The sequence below is a fragment of the Paroedura picta genome, chromosome 2 (genome assembly GCF_049243985.1).
Source record: "Paroedura picta isolate Pp20150507F chromosome 2, Ppicta_v3.0, whole genome shotgun sequence".
Taxonomy (NCBI): domain Eukaryota; kingdom Metazoa; phylum Chordata; class Lepidosauria; order Squamata; family Gekkonidae; genus Paroedura; species Paroedura picta.
The window spans coordinates 127,200,987-127,222,963 of record NC_135370.1 but is presented as its reverse complement, the minus strand read 5'-3'; the positions used below and the strand labels follow the sequence as shown (position 1 = coordinate 127,222,963).

The 21,977-nt window shown below is 44.1% G+C and overlaps 1 long non-coding RNA gene across 1 annotated transcript; it reads right to left on the bottom strand.

The window, feature by feature from the left end:
- Positions 1-13,017: 13,017 nt before the first annotated feature.
- Positions 13,018-21,026, bottom strand: LOC143828790 (uncharacterized). Its single transcript, XR_013227879.1, has 3 exons — positions 20,898-21,026; positions 16,151-16,341; positions 13,018-13,272 (listed from the first exon to the last, which is right to left on the bottom strand). It is a non-coding gene; the product is annotated as an uncharacterized LOC143828790 (long non-coding RNA).
- Positions 21,027-21,977: the final 951 nt, after the last annotated feature.

The following is a 21,977-nucleotide window of genomic DNA, read 5'->3' as shown; positions in this document are numbered from 1 at the left end:
TGCGATAACTACAGGGGGAGCAGGAGGCAGGAAAGGGTGGGAAGAGCAATTCGTTTTGCTTGCCATTACCATAAAGCAATGTATTCGTTGCCAAAGGCCTCAATGGAAAAGCACCCCACAAGCTGCCACTTTGCTCATTCATAAACATGGCATTGCCATCATTTGCATGCAGTTGGTTTAAAATTTGTTGGCTGACAAAATGCTGCTGCTGGGTATGTTGCGGATCTCGGCGTGCCGGGAAATACGGCAAGCCTGGTCGTGCCCATTTAGTCCTCTGGCCCGACTACATGAACCTTGTGATTGCTAATGAGAGATGTGCAAAGGCATGAGCCAGATTGCAAAAGAGGAGATTAGAATATATCATACATGGAGGTGGTATTTTGCCTGCCTGCTGGATTCTGGGAGGTATAGAAATTATGTAATCTGGTTTTCCATATATCCTGTCCAGAAGAACGGCCTTATTAATTTGTTTTAGCACAAACAAAAAGGGATATCACTTTAAAGCCAGATTGATTTTATTATAGCCTTTAGCGGGCCAGAAAAGTTTATGCTATAAATAATTTGTTAAGAATTTGAAGTGTTGCCAGACTGTTTTCTGTTTGCTCAAATCTAGAATATTGTACATATATCCCGTGCAACCAAAAAAAGGGGGAGAAAAACACAACCCTATTTGAGAAAAGTAATCAAAAAGGTTGAGATAACAAGAAACTACAATATAGCTACGCACATCCCACTAACGTACAAAATATCATATATGATTCTATACATTCAAAAGTGCTAAGATATTAAAAAATCACTGCACTATGGTTTAGCATATATGTACCTAATCCTTATATAAAGATATATTGTACATAAGCATCACATGCATTGCTATATTTTACTTTCTTTTTCTTTCTCAACCTTTTTGGTTACCTAATTGTACATATCCCACCAACATTTTAAAGAAACCAACAACATCAGGGGCTCTTGTGGCTTGTTTGCCACCCTGGATTTAAATTGATGAATGGCTCTTGAATACATTCAGAATTCCTTCCTGGATTGCAGTGAAAAGGATCAGCTTGAAATGACGCACATGATGGACCACCTTCAGTTTGGCTCACCCATTAACAGCCAGTTGCGAAATGTACTTCTGCCAAAACTCATCTTAACTATGTTACAGACTGTGTGGCCTCTTCTAAGTAGGTGAGCCGTTGTGGCGCTGATGACTCAGTAGGAGTGATTCAGACTTCTAGTTTAGCTGAAATTGGCTAAGCAAAGGAACGCTTTCGGAGGATGACTAGATATAAGGGCCAGGGGTAAGAAGGTCCTAGTGCAACCATTAATGCAACTGAAACAATCCTGGTCAAATGAGTGATCCAGCAATTCTTGCCTAGATTCATCATTCCATTCCTTCTGAAGAAAGAATTCTCTGGCAATACATCTCCAGAATGCATGTTGTGGCACTATTTAAATGAATGGGGAATGTAACGAGTACACGAGTTTAATTTCAATGGAGGTCTGCCCAGAAAAAACTTCCAGTAGATTGGGTGCATAGTATTTGTTTAAAAACGTTTAAGAAATGTAGAATGAACAGCCAGTGTGGACAGTTGTTCTCCAATTACTTTCCCCCCAGTATGAATCTGTTTGCCTTTATGTAATGTGAGAAATAGCTTACAATTCTCCATTAAAATAGATCATCACTCTTGTATTCACACTTATTTATTTATTTATTCGTTTAAAATATTTATCTCTTGCCTTTCTTTGTGACTCAACACAGCTAGCAAATTGAAAGCAGCATAATTCAAAACCTAGAAAACAAACCCCCCAATAAACCCTGCCCTGTCTTTCTTTCCAATTCTTTCCCAGGTGAAGATGACCAGTGATGCCATTTATTCATCTGTGGCAAACACACGGTGGCTGTAGAAATCCTTCCTTAGCTTCATTACCACCAGAACCTACTTCTACCTAAGCATCAAGAAATTTGTTGAGTTTACAACAGGCATGTTGAGAGTGTTGAATTTCCCAAAGATTCATGCTGAATCACACTTTTTGCATGATGCACTCACATGTACCTGACCTAAAGATACAGGAATGTACATACGTACACAGCTAACATACATGCACTGAAATAGCAACAAGTGAGAAGGGGGGGGGCATTTCTCCTCAGAAATATCAGATTTTCTTAAGAGCCTACTACTCATGTTAAGTGTGGTAGAGCCCATTTTAATTGTCCCAGAAAGCCAGAAGGGACATTGCCTGAATTGAAGGAGCGAGTGAACTGCTACTGAGTCATTAGCTTTAGGGGACTTTGAAAAGCTGATGCAGAGAACAGAATAGGCACAAACTCCCAACAGGGCAGTGTCCTGATAATTAATCCTCAGCAGGGTGGTTTAGTTGAGCTAGGGATTTGTGGCATGAAAGATACCTTTTACTGGAATACTTCATTTGTGAATGTTTTTAATGCAAATTATAAAAAGATGTTAAATACCTCATGCTAGCCAACTTTTGAAATACGAGCAAGAGAAATGCAAAAAATGACTGCAAATGCACCTTCAGGAATGTCCTAACTGCAAAGGAACTAGCATTACCCATACTATTTTATTTCAACCATGGGAAAGGAAGAACTGTACCAAAAGCAACATATTTCCTGGCTTTAGCAAGGGTAGGACTGGGCTACCAAACTCTGGAAGGAGCTACTGTGGTATATGCAACCACAAGCAATATGAAGAATGTGTCATGAAAGAATAAGGGCATTTGGTGTCTTTTTGGGGAATCTGCTATTTTAATTGAGGTCAGAGTGCTTGAGTGCTTAGGGTTTCCACAGTTGTCCGTATTCTCCGGATCTCCCTTCTATTGGTATCAGGAAAGTCACATCGATTTTGCTAGCTGTCCACACTAGTCACATCTGAAAGGCAAATACCGTGGATAGGCTTTGGTTCCTGCCATTCACATTAACCTTGGAGCCGCAGTCTCCCATGTTTTTTCTGGTGCACCATCCCCGCCCCCTTTTGTTTCTCTTTGTGCATGCGCAATAATGAATGATCATGGATCTCATGAACATGGAGAATCTAGCCACAAAGAAAAACCTTGTGCATGCGCACATTGAAAGTGGGCAACCACGTTGGGACTGGATAAAATAACACAAAAATGGCGATAATTTGTGAGAAGGAAAAAAGCATTGCCACAGGAAGAGAATGTTGAGGGTGGAAGAAACATCAGGATGGCAAAGACTTTCATAAACCTGTTCATGCGTCTAGACACTATATATATTTTAACAAAACCCAATGCACATTTTGCAGGACACTCCTTAGGGGGAGATTGGAGGGGTCCTGAATAGATGGTCGCTGTTTGGGCTGGTCCGTGAAAGAGACTGCTTTTGTTTTGTAAATTTTCAACAGCAATAATTTGTCCTAGTGCGAAATACAAAAACCCAAAAATGGCGGAAAGAAGGGAAGAGAAGAGAGCTGGAGGAGGTGGGTGAACTCAATCAGCAAAGGCAAAGCTGAGGGTGGGGAAAAAGTGGAAAGCCACTTGGAATGCTGACCAGACGCATTGGATTGCTGCAAATTGCTTCCAAAGTAGGGGAGACAATTTGCAGTTTTATCCAACTTCAAAAAATGGCACGATGGCCGCTGATGGTGGCATTCTCACTGGATCTGTGCCTGAAGAGCCTGATTTTACTGTGGAGTTGGAAAAATTCCACGCAGCTGTGAAATTTTTGGTGTCTGCGGAATCCCTCTAGGGTGAATCTGAGGGAAATACGGTTTCCTGTTTCTGGGAACCAGTGTCCTAAAGCTGTGCATTCTTCTGCTGACTGGCATTTGTATATCTGTGTAGAATCTTGGTAATCTGCTTGGGGTAAGTGACCCCAAGACAAAAATCAGCGGGAGTGATAGAATGAAGACTCACACCTAATATGGGTCACTGAGATACAGTTGGGGAGACCCAAGACATTAGCAAAGCAATTTAAGCATCTCTTTTGAAAGCGTCCTTGGAAAGAAGTTGAAGTGATTCATTCCAGCTGGCAGAAATATTTGGAACATGAGAAAAGTGCCCCAGTTTAATTTTTGTTATCAAACTTTCCCACTTCTTCCCACCATTATGCTTATCTTTTCCTCAGGAATAAGGAAGGCTGACTTTTGAATTCATTTAGCCTCTTCTGTCACCTTCACATGTAATATATTCCAAATGTCTGTTTCTACTGATATTAACTGGCTTGGCTGAGCCTGAAACTCCTCAGCTTGTCACCTCTTTCAGCTTTCATATTCCGGTCCTGAACTTGGTTTTGACTTTATTTATCCAGAGAAGGCTTTATTATCCTAGTGCCTCGTTATGGGGAGCAGAGTTTGCAAACAGTAGGCCGTGGCCTGAAGAAGAAGAAGAAGAAGAAGAAGAAGAGTTGGTTCTTATATGCCGCTTTTCTCTACCTGAAGGGGGCTCAAAGCGGCTTACAGTCACCTTCTCTTTCCTCTCCCCACAACAGACACCCTGTGAGGTGGGTGAGGCTGAGAGAGCCCTGATATCACTTCTTGGTCAGAACAGTTTTATCAGTGCCATGGCGAGCCCAGCTGGCTGCATGTGGGGGAGTGCAGAATCGAACCCGACTTGCCAGGTTAGAAGTCCGCACTCCTAACCACTACACCAAACTGGCTCTCCTTGACTCCAGAACCTTTGCAAGGACCCTGTGCTGAATCACAGCCATGGAAATTGTATCTTGCTAACCTACAACCAAGAGCTTCTTGTGGCGCAGAGTGGTAAGGCAGCAGACATGCAGTCCGAAAGCTCTGCTCATGAGGCTGGGAATTCAATCCCAGCAGCCGGCTCAAGGTTGACTCATCCTTCCGAGGTCGGTAAAATGAGTACCCAGCTTGCTGGGGGGTAAACGGTAATGACTGGGGAAGGCACTGGCAAACCACCCCATATTGAGTCTGCCATGAAAATGCTAGAGGGCGTCACCCCAAGGGTCAGACATGATTCAGTGCTTGCACAGGGGATACCTTTACCTTTAACCTACAACCACATTTTCAGCTCCTGTGCAGAAGGAAGCTCAGAAAACTGCAGAGAATAATGTGTCATTCTAGACTTCTCAGGCCACAGTATGTGACATTTCCCCACAGCCTTTGCTATCTACTTACGTGACAGAAGAACGGGCAGTAGGGAATTTGAGAAGAACCAAAGACTAGAGCAGAGGTTCTCAACCTGGGGTTGAATGACCCTTTCACATAGGTCGTGGCAGGGCAAGCAGCTTGGCCGGGGGGCGGGGGGCATCTATACAACAGTCTTCTAGGGTAGATCGAGAAAGAGTGGTCTTCTGTCTGGAGCAGAGGATAAGAGCCAGATCAGCATGGTGGGACAAGAGGCAGAACTGAACTGATAAACCCCAGGGAAAAAAAATTACATACAATCATGAACAAAGGATCTTCACACCATTGGTCAGTTTCGGTTTAATTTCTGTGAAAGAACACTTGCATAATTTTCTGGTTGGGGGTCACCACAACAAGAGGAACTGTATTAAAGGGTTGTGACATTAGGAAGGTTGACAACCACTGGGCTAGAGAGTATCATATAAGAGCAATTCTCTTCCAATAGAACTGTCTTCAGGTAATGAATTTGGCTGCAACATGGGAATCCCTTCAGTTTCAGACCAAGAAGCAATTGACATATTGCATCCTTGTTCAAGCAGAAGTATTTTCAAGTAGGAAATAACACACAATCTGCGTATAAATCATCATTTCTGTTGTTGTGTGTGTATTACATCAGGTAATAAACACAGAAAATGAGGCATGTTGAATTGCTGCATATCGGGACCTTCAGAGATTGTTTACATTCAGTACCAGAACTTGGCAGGAATTTTGATACAATTAGTCTAGATCTGCATCCATGCAGGGGCATGAACATATGCTCCTTCCACAGCAGCAGCAAACAAGACCAGAAAAAGCAACAACAGTGTCCACACACTCATGTTCCTAAGCTATAACTGCTGCCCTCCAAGCCTAGCTCCTGCAAAAGTGGAGCTGCGCCAACAATTGTGCTGGACATGCCTGTCCCAGGGCTTAGAAACCTCTCATTCCTCTCACTGTTCTGTTCTCCACTCAGCCATGCTACAACACTGCAGAGTCTCTTGGCAGGGGAAGGGGGAAAAACCAGTTAGTGTGCTAAAAAGCAGAGGGTGCATATGGCAGCAAGATACCCCATATCAGTTTTGAAAGCAGATCTTTGCTCCATCCGTCTACATAGTGGAAAGGGAAGAAAAGTCTACACCAGACTTTCTCAACTTATTTATCACTGAGAAACCCATGAGACATTCTTCAGGCTTCAAGCACCCCCAGAAGTGATGCAATCATGCGGTTGGGAAACATTGGCCATTTTGGGAGGGGCGGCTGGGTCAACATGACCATATATGATCATACCACCTGATAAATGTTTAACTAATTAAAATATTTTAAAAAATTAATGCTCACCCATTTGGGAAACCCTTCCAGGACTGCCAAGAAATCCCAGGGTTTCATCAAACCCTGGTCTATACAAATTCTTTCTTGTAGCTACTTTGGAGATTCCCTTTTGATTTAGATTAAAACAGGTGCGTTTTTAACTTAGTTTAGAGGAGAAAACACATCATGTAGATGTTAATGCTGGGGCTTCCTGCTTTTTTGGGGTGGGGGGGAATCCCTATGTGGAAGCAACTGAGGTCTTCATTGAAATTAGGGGGGAGGGATGTCCACTACAGGTATTAAATGTATAGGAAAACTACAAAAACTGTGTTGTGACCATTTACTTCTCTTGTGAATAGTCCCTGGGTTTATTTTGCATACATCTGAGTCCTGCTTAGAAATGCCACAGACTGTATCTCTGACGTTCCATGGCCATTTCGCCTTCCTTTTTACATTTTTTCCTCTATACCCATTTGTCTATGAACCAAGTATACACCTAATGCAGTTGGTAAATATGGCTCTAATCCACAAAAATGTATGCCACATAAATCATTCATTCATTCATTCATCCATTCATCCATCCATTCATTCATTCATTCATTCATTCATTCATTAGAATTTTATACCGCCCTCCCATACAGCTCAGGGTAGTTCACAGAAAACATTGCAGGAGTAATACATAAAACAGTCTAATGCATAATACAGTCATAAATAACATATCAACAATAATCTAACAACAGCTTCAAATAGAACAATAACTTGGACAAGCCCCCAGGGAGATCAGGCTACTTAAGGTTATGGAGGGGGCGTCTGAGGGAGGACCAGTGGATGTTTTTGGGTCGGTCAGACTCAAGTGAATTCCTGGTGGAGGAGCTCCCTTTTGCAGGCCCTGCGGAATTGTGGGAGATCAGGCAGAGTCCTGATCTCTTCAGGGAGCTTGTTCCACCAGGTGGGGGCCAGGACAGAAAAAGCTGTGGCCCTCGTTGAGGATTGACGTGCTTCTTTGGGGCCAAGGATGACCAGTCGGTTGGAGGTGGCGGAGCATAGTGTTCTTTTGTGGGTTTAGCCAGAGAGATGGTCTCTAAGGTACACCAGACCGTGTATGGCCTTGTAGGTGAGAACTAAAACCTTAAGCCTGATCTGGAATTCAGTTGGGAGCCAGCTGAGTTGTTGGAGTACAGGCTGTGTAAGTCTTTAAAACAGCACAGGGCTCCTTTTTGTAATGCATGGAATCACCCTTATTCTGTAGCATACTTAGCCTGACAATTAATTCTGTCCTGATTCATGTCAATCTTTCAAAGAAAGCCCTGTGGAAAATGGAGAAATGCAGGAGGAAGCCTCCAGATCATCCAGGTTAGATTACTCATAGGAACGCACTTTACATAAAGCTGCCTTTTAAAAAATACAGAAACTTCAGTTAGTGCTGCTAGAATGCTGATGTGAATTCACTGTGGGGACCATATTTCCACTTCTACATCAATTACAACTTGTTTCTAGGCCCAGTTCAAGCCCTAGGTAGACTTGAACCAGGGTAACTGCCCAAATGAGCCACTCTGTGGCTTGAATTCAAATGGTGGCAACCTTCTCCACAAGTCTGCCTTAAGCAGAGGAGGGTTGGTGGGTATCTTTTTCCTGCCAAAAGTCCCTGACAACATTCCCATCTGTCCTGCGAGAGCAGATCTCTAGGTCCGGGCCCAGAGAGGTGAGACTGGCCTCACCCAGGGTCAGAGCCTTTTCAGCCCTGGCACTAATGGAATGCTCTGCCAGCTGAGATCAGGAGGACCTTTGTCATTTCCTCAGGACCTGCAAGACGGAGCTATTCTATCAGGCTTATTGTTGAGGCCAGGAAGAGAATATCCTCAACATCTACAGACTGGCCTCACTAGAAGAAGAACTCAGAAGAACACAAATCATCTGGAGAGTTCCCCAAAGAACTTAAGGAAGCAGTGGTGTGCCCTCTGCTGAAAAAACATTACTCTGTCAGTTACCGCCCAGTCTCGCATCTTGTTTGGAAGCAGTGGCTGGATGGCTCAGGCAGAGTCACCTGAAACTCAGCTCCTCCAAGATGGAGGTCCTGTGGCTTGGGAAAAGAGAGCAGGACCTGGAAGCGCATCTCCCATGCCTGGATGGGGTGTAATTAACACCTGCACCAGTTGCCAGGAATTTGGGGGTGACCTTCGATGCCTCCCTTTCTATGGAGGCTCAGGTCACAAAAGTAGCCCGGATAGTGTGTTTCCATCTCCGCCAAGCCCGGTTACTAGCACCCTACCTGTCCTCAGAACATCTGGCCACTGTGATCCATGCAATGGTCACTTCTAGACTAGACTACTATAACTTGCTCAATGCGGGCCTACCCTTGACTCTGATCCAGAAGTTACAGCTGGTACAAAATGCGGCTGTTGATCTTATTGTTATGATAGCCAAAATACTGGGGAGAAGGGTGGAATCATAAAGCCTGTAAATAAATAAATCAGGGTAAACAAGTGTAAATCAGCTTAATTAGCAACCTATTAGGGCCTCTTGTGGCGCAGAGTGGTAAGGCAGCAGACATGCAGTCTGAAGCTCTGACCATGAGGTTGGGAGTTCGATCCCAGCAGCCGACTCAAGGTTGACTCAGCCTTCCATCCTTCCGAGGTCCGTAAAATGAGTACCCAGCTTGCTGGGGGGTAAACGGTAATGACTGGGGAAGGCACTGGCAAACCACCCCGTATTGAGTCTGCCATGAAAACGCTAGTCATCCATTGGCAAAATCACTTTATATTGGGGGAAGGGGACTCCCCAGGGCTGCAGAAAAATTTGTTTTTGTAATTTGTAAAATAAACAAATTAAAAAAATTCCTGAAGAGGACTGAATATGCTTCAAGCAAATAGAATACTGAGGGTACTTTAGTCGTACTAATACAAAAGAGGGGAAGAGCTGGTCAGCCCGCTCAGAGAGGAGAGAAGGGCTGGGGTTTTTTTTATACCCTGCTTTTCACTACTTGAAGGAGTCCCAAAGTGGTTTATAAACACCTTTCCTTTCCTCTCCCCACAACAGACATCTTGCAAGGTGGATGGGGCTGAGAGAGCCCTGAGAGAACTGTTCTGTGAGAATAGCCCAAGATCAAGAAGCTGCTTGCATGTGGAGTTGGGGAATCAAACCTGGGTCTCCAGATCAGAGGCTTTCGCTTTTTAAACACTACACCACACTGACTGTCTGGAATGCCATCACATTGCTTCCAGCTTCCAGTGACCCTATGAATTAATACCCTCCCAAATGGCCTAGCATGAGCAGCCTGGCAAGCTGAGGCTTCCTTTATAGAGTTAATCTTTTTACATGACTCTAAAATGGTGGTCACAGCCTTCTGGCAGCCACCAGGACATCGTCTCATCTAGTCTGGCCCTCTTAGAACAACTGTCCAGAATAACCCAGCACCTCACTTGCTATTAAATGCCATAGGGCTCAATTCTCCAAAGTCTTCCCAACAAAATCAAAAGCTTCCAGTTGCCACTCTTAATGATTTAATGATTACCTAAGATTTTAATGATGGTTTCTGATCCTAAGCCTCAGGTTTCTGAATGCCTGTTCGAAAGCACAACAGAAGGGAGACAATAGCAGTTACTTAATAGCTTCTACAATTGTGTTTCCCGCAGGGCTCTTTATTTCCTAAAATGCGTTTGGATCCTGTCCAGCAGTGATGGTAGTTGATTTTAACATATGGCATTTATCCTTGGAAGTGAATATTTTTGTACCGTTTATAAATCCAAAAGACTTGCTACAAATAGTCATCAGCACACACTGCCCATTACCAATGAGTCTTTTCTGCTGAAAGACGTTTTTTGGGGGGGTTTTTTATAGTTGCAAGAAAAGAGGCAACCATACTAATGAGTGCAAGATACAGGAAACTTTTATCCATTTATGACACTGGGAACACAGACTATACTATAGAGCCATCAGTGAATTAATGGTAAAAAAGCCAAAATCCGTGCCAATGAGGTCACTCACAAAAGTAGCCAAGCCACAGACTGCAGGTCAAGTCACAAATATGCATGATTTAAGCATACAGGAAACACAAATGCATCCTCACAGTGCAAGCAGTTACATCCATGAATGTCTATGGTTTTAGAAGGGTGCAGCTCTGACCTCATCATGCACAAACCCAGCACAATTTTAGGGTTGCCAACATTAGGTTAGGAAATTTCTGGAGATTCAGGGTGCTGAAACAGGAGACCTCAGCAGGGTATTAATATTGTAAGGTCCATCCTCCAAAGGAGCCCTTTCTTCAGGGAAATTGATTTCTGATGTCTGGAGATGAGCTGTAATTCCTGGAAGTCTCCAGGCACCACCCAGAGATTGACAGCTGAGGACCTAGGACCCTAAATCATCCCAGATTTGCATATATCTTACAACTCAGAGGATGCTGGAGGGCAGCTGAATGGACTGCCACAGTTGTTGTACTGCTAGACAGCACATCTGTAAACCGCCCGTGGCGCCGCGGGCGCCACGGACTAAATAAAACAGTAAGGGGTCCTGGGGCGGGATCAGTCCGGGATGAGGAAGGGTCCAGATTGGACCCTTCCTCATGACAGACAATCGGAGGGACCAATCGGCAGGCGCGAAGCGCCTGCCGATTGGTCCCTCCGATTCCCAGCCCCAGGAACTGCGAGCCGCGCGTAGCGCGGCTCGCAGTTGCTCCCGGCCTGACGCGGTGAGAGGCGCAAAGCGCCTCTCGCCGCGTCAGGCCACCGCCTGATGGAGCCCATGGCGGCCTGATGCGGCGAGAGGCGCGAAGCGCCTCTCACCGCGTCAGGCCGCCGCCTGAGGGAGTCCCCGGCAGTCGCGCGGAGCGCGGCTGCCGGGGGCTCCCTGTCCGGCGGCCTGATGCGGCGAGAGGCGCGAAGCGCCTCTCGCCGCATCAGGCCGCCGCCTGGGGGAACCAACGGACTCCTTGAAGAAAAAAAAAGACCCGCCGCTCGGGCAGCGGCCTGGGGGAATCCCGGCCTAAAAAAAAAAAAAACCGAGAGAAGCGCCGCTCGCCCCGCCGCGGGGGGAATCCCGGACTCCAAAACAAACAAAAAAAGAGACGCGCCGCTCGGGACGCGGCCTGGGGGACTCCCAGACTCAGAAAAAAAAAACCCGAGCAAAGCGCCGCTCGCCCCGCCGCGGGGGGAATCCCGGACTCCAAAACAAACAAAAAAAGAGACGCGCCGCTCGGGACGCGGCCTGGGGGACTCCCAGACTCAAAAAAAAAACAAAAACAGAGAGACCCGCCGCTCGGCCCGCCGCGGGGGGACTCCCGGACTCCTCCTACCACAAAAAACAAAACCCCCCGCCGAAGTGAGACTAAAACACCCGTCAAGCCGCGCTGGAACTCACCGAAACCTCCCCCTGCGAAGACACCGACCTCCGCTGACGCACGAGACTCAGCCGCCGCCGCTTCCTGGATGACTGGCCCACGTGGGAGTCGCACGGGGGCAGCCATTACAGGTTGACGTCACTCCCCTGCGCCAAAACAACAGTCTTGCTACAGCGGCTGCCTGCAATGGGCTAGCCCGTGCTGCGCGCTTCTTAGTCCACCTGGGTGGATGAAGCAATGCGGGAGGGAAGTCCATCCAGGGCTGGGAAGGGGAAAAGAACCGCTGCTCGGGAGAGGCCCCGCCAACCAACGGAGCCCCACGAACCAGCAAGTGCGATGGCCGAAGACAAACAGCAGAGACCAGCCAGGACCAGCGCGAGGGCGGTGAGTGAACCTGGGGTTCTGACTCGCCTTGGGAGGGAGGACCGCGGCGCCGCTTTTCGGGGGGGGGGTTCTGAGAGAGAGGGTGGGTGGGGGGTGGGAGCGTGTCCCTTCCCCTTCCCCTTCCCCTTCCCCCTTCTCCCCTTTCAAAGCCCGCCCAAAGACTGCAGGTAGTCCCCCCCCCAAAACCACTCTGACTGCTAGCGCCCATTGCATTTCGAACTGCAATGGGCTTGATTACTAGTCAGTTAATAATTTGGCACATCTAAAGGCTGACTCAAGATCAGTCAGACATTATTAGCACATGCTAGTACCATTTGTTTATGGTATGTTCCTCTTGGTGAAGGAGAGGGGTAAAATCAGAGATTCTGAAGCAATAGTTGGCCTTGGTCCTAAACACATTCTCTGGATACATCCAAATTCTGCTGGGCTCCCTCCCAATTTAAATGTGCTGAGGATAAGAGGGCAGGAGATTTAGTGGAAGGTGATGGAGGATATAAGATTAAAGGTATACCTGTAACAGGCAATTGCTGTAATCATTAGAACACTTAATCCTTAGTTGCCTCCTTTTTCTCGCAAAAACTGCTGACTGATTTCCACGGTAGTTATTAAAATCCAGTGTCTAGTGACTGTTCCGAATATATGTTGTCACGGAGTGCTGATCAGTGTAATTCATTCATTCTTATAAGACTCTTTTCCAGAAACTCGGTTTCCATTTATTCCCAGATAGAAGGCTTCAAAATCTAAGGCTGCAGAGAGATCCTTGAATATGTCAGTCAGGTATAACTAACCCTGATACATCTTCCAGAGAGCCCAGAGGCAATTTAGAAGAGAAAAAAGAAATGGCCACTCGGGTTTGAAGAACTGCCTCATTTATTTAATAACTCTGAAAACTGCATGACAGTTGTTGGTATCGCACAAAGAAAGTCTGTTTTCCCCCATCTTTTCAGTAGTGGACAACAGTGAAGTGCTTTTGACATATCATGGCATAAGATAGATAAGCCTTTGATGGAGCAACATCTGGAGAGGTCTAAGAGCCTTTCCTTAACACTCCTGTGATCAGAGAAAATCATGGTTGGCTGAATTCATGGCCTGTGGGGGAGGACGTGCCATTCACAATAGCAGAAAGAAAACCAGTCTGGAGCTCTGGAAACAATTTAAACAAAGTCATGCAGAGTTAAATTGAAAATATTTAATGCCACATTATCCTTCAATTTAAGTCAAGAGGCTAGAGCAGTAATAGCTTTAACTGGGTGGCTTTGAGGACCTTCCCTCCCCAGTCTATTGTTAATTTGAATCTTTCTGAGGTTCTTTCTTTCAAAGAGCCATTTAAATTGTGTATTTATCCTCACTTATGGTCTAATTCGAAGTTGTGCAGTATTCCCCATTTTCATTAAGCTGTCTCTGTGTGGAAATGTCTCTTTTGGGGAGATTCTATTCCTGACACTATTAAACAAGTCTGACTGTCTGGACATGTTTTGGTCAGGCTTCGGTATCTGAGTATGATACTGAAAATGACTTTGCTGCTCTGATTGGTTAGTTAGGGCTTCAGCATCTAGGTGGGGCCTGGAGATCTCTCAGGATTACAGTTGATCTTCAGATGACAGAAATAAATTATTGTGAAGGAAATGACTGCTGATGAAGGTGGACTCTAAGGCGTTGTACCCTGCTGAGGTCCCACCCTTCCCAGGCTCCACCTACAAAATCTCCGGGTACTTTTCAGCCCAGCTGACAGTCCTGTGATTACCTGCATCAGGACAGAAACAAAGAGAATGTCATCCTATTGATTTCCCTGAATTTCAGCTACTCTTGACGGTGTCGGCCATAGTATTTTTCCAGAACGCCTACCAAGAATGAGAGCAGAGAGTCTCCACACACTGTGGGTCCACTCGTATCTTGACAGCAGATTCCAGAAGGTGAGACTGGAGATTCCAGAAGGTGAGACAAGTTCCCTGGCGGTTTTATCATGATTCCACAGGGCTTCATCTGTTTTTGATCAGGATCAGGTTTAGTGTGTTTTTAGATTGGCCCTGTCTCTGGATGCCAATCTGGCCTCTGTGGTTTCTAGTGCCTTTTACAAATGTTGCACCAGTTGTACCCTTTTCTGGAAAGGAATGTCTGGGCAACAGTTCTTTATGTTTGGATGAGATCGATAACAATGCTGTCATTGAAACATCTCATCAATTACCACTGATCCAAAATGCTATGGTAAGAATGCTAGCTGAAATACTATTATTTGCGAGATCTTCTTTGGCTCCCAGGTTGTTTCTGAACAGAATTCAAAGTGATGACTTTGGCTTATAAATGGTCTGTGTCCAAGATAGCTGAAGGATCATCTGGACTCATATAAATCTGCCCATTCTTTGTGAGCTTCTTCAGATACCTTACTCTAACTAGCTCGGCTGACAAAAATGCTGATTATTGATGGGGTCTTTTTGGTGCTGGCACCATGCATCTAGAATGATCTTACCTAATAAATGTGTCTGGAACCATCTTCTTTGGCATTCAAATGCCAGGCTTTCTACATAGTAGTTTTGGTTTGAGTTTATTCCTAATGGAATTTTTGCTCGGTTATTTTGGGCTGAATGTTTTTGGCTTCCGCTATGATACTGGTTCTCCATTGTGGTTATTTTTTATTATTATTTTATTTTGTATTTTATTTTATTTTATTGCGTTTTTTCCTCCACTAGCTAGAGTTGTTGATGCTGCTCATCTAATGTAACTCATTATCCTTTAACTAATTCTGTTTTATTGCTTTTGTTGTAAGTTTTTACCCACAGTGTGAAACACTCTGGACAACCTAATTAGAAAAGCAGAATATAAATAATTTTAATAAGCAAGTAAACAATTCACTATAACAATCCATTCTTTTCCTTACACAAAAGGTTATGATTATTACCACATCAGTTTTAATTAAAAGGGCAGATTTTCAGGTGATATTACTCCATTACATGTGACTAGAGCCAGAATATCCAGAAAGCTTTCCACAGGAAGCTGTTGCTAGAGGAACAGATATACCAAGCATACAAATATAGAAGCTAGGGAATGTTTGCAGAAAAATCATGCCTCTATGAAATACTAATCCCAAGACTTGCTCTGTGTGGCTCTATATTCTGAGGAAAGCCAGGTTACAACCAGGGAGAGGGCTTTTAAAGCAGTGGCACCTCAATTTAAGAATGCCTTCCCCTTTGAAGTTCACCTAGAGCATCTACCTTATGTCTGTTAAGTACCAAGCCAAAATATTTATTTTTGCCCAGGCTTTATCTGGGGGATTCTGTGTTTTAAAATCTGTCAGCAAAAACAATCGCAACAAATGAAATCAAAAGTTTTCGAATACCCTTAGAATTGCTGTTCTTGGAATCTGCCAAGTCCGCTCATTAAAAAAATAAGTGTAGAATTTTTAAATACTGATTTTCAAGAATTAATCTGTCCTACTGATAAAACATGTTATTCTCTTAGTACAGGAATTCTGACCAGTTCAGACTTCATAGCCTCATATTTTTATCATTAAATTAATCCACAACATAGAAGAACTTTTATGTTAGCAAGGTTGAATATTTTACCTTCAGCGTTGCTAACTGGGAGATATTGTCATATTCCTTGTTTGAAGCTATCCTTTTCTATGCTCAGGACTTTTTTGTAGATATAATGCTAAATGATGGGTGTTTTTATGTCACCATTTGTTTTTAAAGCATGTTTTTATACTGATAATTCTTAAGTGGTTTTTATTACTTAATTATATATTCCTTCTTTCTTTCATGAGCTGCTTTAAGCAGGGCTCTGGAGAGACAGTGTATACATTTAGAGTGTATACATTTTCAATTTAGATAAATAAACAACTTGTTCGCAGTAAGTACTCATTACCCTGCCCTACCACTGTGTCCCATAATGAAAAGCAGGCTTTCCATTTTCCAGCTGACAGACACTAGAGGGTGTGTCATAATACTGTTTGAGAATCAGCGATGTTGCTCCCAACATTATATTCTAAGGTTCCTTGTTTTCTTAAAGTCTCAAATGAACTCACCTGAAGTTGTGTTATACCAAGTTCACTGCTCTTCTGACTGGCTTAGTATGGTTGACTGTGACGGGCAGCTGTTCTCCAGGGTCTGATGGAGAGGACTTCATATCACCTACTGCCTGATGCTTTTAACCAGAGATGCTGGGAATTGAACCTTCTTCCAAAGCAGACATTCTACTACTGTGCCATGGTCCTTCCTTATAGGACAATAAAAAAATGATTTAGGTGATTGTCATGCTTCAATTAGACCACATGCTGGAAAATAGCATGACATGACCTGGATTAGGACTATAGTATGGAGGGTGGAGAGTTAACATTTTCTCCCTTGCATTATTTTTGTAGCTTCAAATAGCCCTCTAAAGCTGTTTATTTCGCAACTAGGGAAAACATGCCAGTTTTCATTTACCAAGGCAAAATAGACTGTCTAGGCCAGAGGTGGCCAAACTATGGCTCTCCATATGTCCATGGACTGCAGTTTCCCTGAGCCCCTGTCAGTATCTGGAGAGCTACACTTTGGTCACCCTGGGGCCAGCCAATCATGGATCTTCCTTGTCTTGTCTCATTTGACCCTTCTTAGTTTACTAGGAAGCCTCCCCTCCAGGCTGTTTATGAGATCTGTTTAGCTCTGGAAGCCAGACACCAACAAATCTACATTCATATTGCTTTGTTTGTTTGTTCACCTCTGTGTCCTGGGCAGGACTGAGTACCATCAGCTGCCCCTTTGTAGGGCCTAAGCTACACTTGGATTGAACAGTTCCTTTTCTTGACTTCCCAGGTTTGCTAGAATTACACTGATTGTACATTAGTTTTGTAATTCACTTGTTTATTGCACCTGACCACTCCATGGCCAAGACTAAGGCTAGATCCACACATTGCTCTCACATTGCACTATCATTGCCTTGCCAAAGCCTTTCATCTCCTGATTGTCTTGTCCACAGCAAGGATAATGATGCAGCAGAAGACAGTGCTGCATGGATTCAAGCTAATTCACACACAAATAGAACTCTGACACGCTGTAAGGAACTGGATATATTTCACTGGGCAGTTGTAGAAGAAATGTGCAAACGGGCATAGGAGATGAGACTGGGAATGGGCACCTTTCCACCAAGGATGCTGCCACCCGGTGGCTCCCATCTTTTGTTTCTCATTTGCAGATGACAGGCACCAGCAGCTAAATGAGGCCATTGATTGTGCCCCGAACCTCTAATAGGGATCAGTTTTAACTGTTCTTTCAATGACTGTGAAGATATTTGGTAACTCAGCAAATACTTCTTAAAACAATCTTTTGCTTTTATGGTACTGTATGTGTGTGTGTGTGTGTATATATATGTATATGTGTGGGTGTGTTTGGCACTTGAGTCTGAATTTACAAGGACATTGCAGCCACTGGCCTATTCTTTCATAGGCTGCTGGGCCCAAAACATTCTTGTCACTCCACTATGGCTTCAGACTCCCCTCTGCTCATCCTGCCTCTGGCAGTTTTGAAAGCTAGCGTCTAGTTACTTTTCAGAAATGGGCCTCTATCCTGGTCTTCACTTTCATTGGTGAACCTGGCAGGCCCTTTCACCTACTTCCAGGCTGGCCTCTGCAGCCAACCAGTGCTTGTCAGCGATGCCACTTCTGAATGCCACTAAGTGCCACTGCGTGAGGCATGTCCCTCTGCAGGATGAAGCTAGACCTCAGGCAAACAAGAGCTGTGCTGCTGGCCATAGAAGCCAAAAGTGTTTGGGCAAAGCCAGAAAAATGTTCCAGGTAGGTTTCAGACCTTCTGAATTGTTATGTTATAAATACAACTTGAACTGTCAATATAGTATCAATGTCATATTTACAGTGTATTGGAAGTTACATAAATAGCAGATAATGTTTACCAGCAAATTGCTATTTGCTGTCCCGCTATGCTGACAGCTCAACATTGTTGCCAGCAATATGAAGAACCACATTTCGTCCTTCATAGAAGCCATAAATTCTACTGGCATAGCCTGCAGAGCTGAAAATAATTGCAGGTTCCACTTTGCAGGAGGTCTGTCACCCACAATGATGGCTAAAATGTATATTCCCTTAGCTAGACTGAAATCTGAATAACCCTAACAAATTGTCTCTAAATTGACATTTAAAACATTCCTGTCCTATTTGCAGACTTGCTGTGAGAGTAGCCTGACCTCTGTGCAACAAATGGAGTTTGAGTTATGAATTAAAACACGCACACACAAAACTGAATTTGCTAAAAGAAACAGGAACTCAAAATAATCTTCTGTTATATATAACCTTCCCAAACCATCTTTTCTATGGACTGGCACTGAGCATGAGAAACTTTGTACAAACAGAAGGCCAAATATAGGATGTCTAGAAACGGTCAGCCTTGGCAGCAAATAACATTCCATCAAGCAATGCAGCCGTGCAGCCTTTGCTTATTTCAGTGGGATCTGCATGAGAACCCCAGATTGGGCAATCCCCATTTAAAGCACTGCGAAGCAGCACCTTCTGGGTGGCCTCTTTTAACTGAACCTCTTTTGCTAGGTCTCTGGGTTCAGATCATCTCCCTATACTGGAAAAAACCTTGCCATGTGTTAAGCCTACAAGAGTATTTATTTTGCCATAATGATGAGTCAGGAAGTCGATGCATGCATGTATACCAGTAGAGGTTCTCACAGAGCCATCCTGTTGTTTCTGTGGACATTTAGAAAGCTTGAGTTCGGAGCAATGACTGGAATCCTAAATTCCTGTTAGGGATTTGCTGGGTCTCAAATTGCAGCTAATCAGCAAACCATTTATGGACCTATCATGGGCCCCCATTAAGGGCCTTTCATGTGTCTTGGCAGGAATCTCGAGTATGTATATAGGTTCGCCAGTTATGAGTAGCTGTGTTCAGTATTTCTGATTCCAGTAAAGTTATTGGTTGTAGGACCTGAATATCCATGTCACTGAACCCATGGATTTAATACATCCTAAGAAGAACTATACACTTTTATGCCCAATGATGATCTTAGAAGAGTTTAACTCTGCTTAGGGTAACTCTGTTTAGGGTTGTGCTGTTAAGCAGAATACTACAGGGACCACGTCCTCCACTATGCCCCTCAACCCCCCTTCCCCCCACCCCCAGGGCACTTACATGTGTCCAGGGGAGCATCCAGGGGCAAACTGATGACAATGGCGGCAGAGAGCCCCTGGCCGGCTGGGTGGGCGGGAGTGGGCAGAGCCTGTGCGAGGCAGGGCCCAAGTGGGATGCGCGATTGGGCTCTGCCTCAGACAGGCCACACCCACTCTCCACCCCCTTATCCCTTAGCACTTTATTTAACAGCGAGCCTGCTGTTACAGATATGTTTTAAGCCACCCTGAGACCTTGGGGGAAAGCGGCATATAAACTGAAAAATAAAACATTTTTATAAGGGGAAAAGGATTCCTTTGCTTTAAAAGACCAAATCAGAACTAAAGAACATACAATGAATATACATACAATGGAAAAATGGGCAAATGAGAACAAGATGCAATTTAATAAAGATAAGTGTAAAGTTCTGCATCTGGGTCAGAAAAATGAAAAGCATGTCTACTGGATGGGGGATACGCTTCTAGGTAACACTGTGTGTGAACGAGACCTTGGGGTACTTGTGGATTGTAAACTAAACATGAGCAGGCAGTGTGATGCAGTGGTAAAAAAGGCGAATGCCATTTTGGGCTGTATCAACAGGGGCATCACATCAAAATCACAAGATGTCATAGTCCCATTGTATACGGCACTGGTCAGACCACTCCTGGAGTACTGTGTGCAGTTCTGGAGGCCTCACTTCAAGAAGGACGTAGATAAAATTGAAAGGATACAGAGGAGAGTGACGATGATGATCTGGGGCCAAGGGACCAAGCCCTATGAAGATAGGTTGAGGGACTTGGGAATGTTCAGACTGGAGAAAAGGAGGTTGAGAGGGGACATGATAGCCCTCTTTAAGTATTTGAAAGGTTGTCACTTGGAGGAGGGCAGGATGCTGTTCCCATTGGCTGCAGAGGAGAGGACACGCAGTAATGGGTTTAAACTACAAGTACAATGATATAGGCTAGATATCAGGAAAAAGTTTTTCACAGTCAGAGTAGTTCAGCAGTGGAATAGGCTGCCTAAGGAGGTGGTGAGCGCCCCCTCACTGGCAGTCTTCAAGCAAAGGTTGGATACACACTTTTCTTGGATGCTTTAGGATGCTTAGGGCTGATCCTGCGTCGAGCAGGAGGTTGGACTAGATGGCCTGTATGGCTCTTCCAACTCTATGATTCTGTGATTCTGTGATATCAACATGACTTATTTCACTAGATTGTAACCCACAGAACTTGGTGTAGTCAACAACACAGAATAATATACATTTTAATCAGGTGTTCCTACTCCCACACTTTGTTTGAGGACCAAATACACTGTTAGATTAAAGTTAGCCTGAGAGAAAAGTTTTGGCAGCAGCATGCTATGTTTCCATGGTTGCCTCTAGGGATGCAGCCAGATTTTTGACTTTGTGTTGAAGTTTGATAAGCTGTAGGCACCTTCTTTCTCTCACACACACTCATACATAATACACACTCTTTTTTAATTAAAATCTATCAGGTTTTTTTTAAAATATCATGCATACAAACTAAAAAATAACAACTAATTCCAGTCTGTACCATAAACGTATATTCTTCTAGCAGGACTGTGGGTCCTTATGTATATCTCACTGAGTAAGATTTGTATACATAAGTGGCAAGCTGATTTATACCAAGTCATACTATAGCCCACTTTTACCTGTGTAATTGACAGCAACTCTCTGGGGTCTCTGGCAGAGATCTTTTCCAGTCCAGCTACCTGAGAATGTAGAAATGTCATGGAATTAACTTCTGCATAAAGTTCAGTTGTTCTCTGATTCAGTCATGATTCCTTCCCGTAGTTCTGCCCACAAGAGATTCCTTAGATGAAGGTAATTGATTGGACTCTGTTCCTTCCCTAGCATGTAAAGCAACAGGTCTCTTTCCAGTATGACCTTTCCAGTACGACCTTTCCAGTATGATCTCAATATTTGTTTCTGCCAAATACAGGCCTCCAAGGTGACCATATAAACTAAACACTTCATCCTCCTTTGGCTATCTTTTTTGTAAGTAATTTTTCCTATGGCACTTTGGTTTTCTTGCTTTGGTTACCTGTTTCAGTTTGGTCATTGTGGACCATTCTGCACCTGAAAAATATAGTGAAAGGATTACCTTTTACAGACACCATATTTTTGGCATTTCTCATGACGTCATCAACATCCAGTGTCTCAGCAGCGAACCGGTAGCTACATTCTCCATTTTAAAGCGCTAGTTGGGCAATCACAGAAAATGGATTCCCAAAAATATGTAGCATGAGCATAGGAAAGCAACCAGCAAGCCACACACCAAGGAAATGTGTGGAGCCAAAGCAGCGCTATTTCCGTCTCCAGTGCCCACCCTCGCACCTGCCTCCCTCTCCCTTCTCCTGGGGATGGGGTGTTTTGTTTTTTTGTTTTAAAACAAACTGTCTGGAGCAATGAATAGGTGTTAAATACTTCAGGGAAAGCAAAAAAAAACCCATTTAAAACGGAAAGCATGCCTCTCTAAAGTCCCCCCCCCCAAAAAAAATTAGGAATGAGATTACTTTTTAAAAGCTTCATGGCTCATGATTCCAAAAGGAGTGGCATAAAAAAAGCACTATGCATCTATGATTAGATGCATCTATGATTAGATGCATCGGTGTCTCAACGGAGAAGTTTTACTTTTTAAAAAAATTAGGTGCCATTGCGGGCCCTTTAAAACATAGAGAAAGGTGATTGGCTTCCTGGCTTAATTGACAGGTGGAGGAAAGTCACAGGTA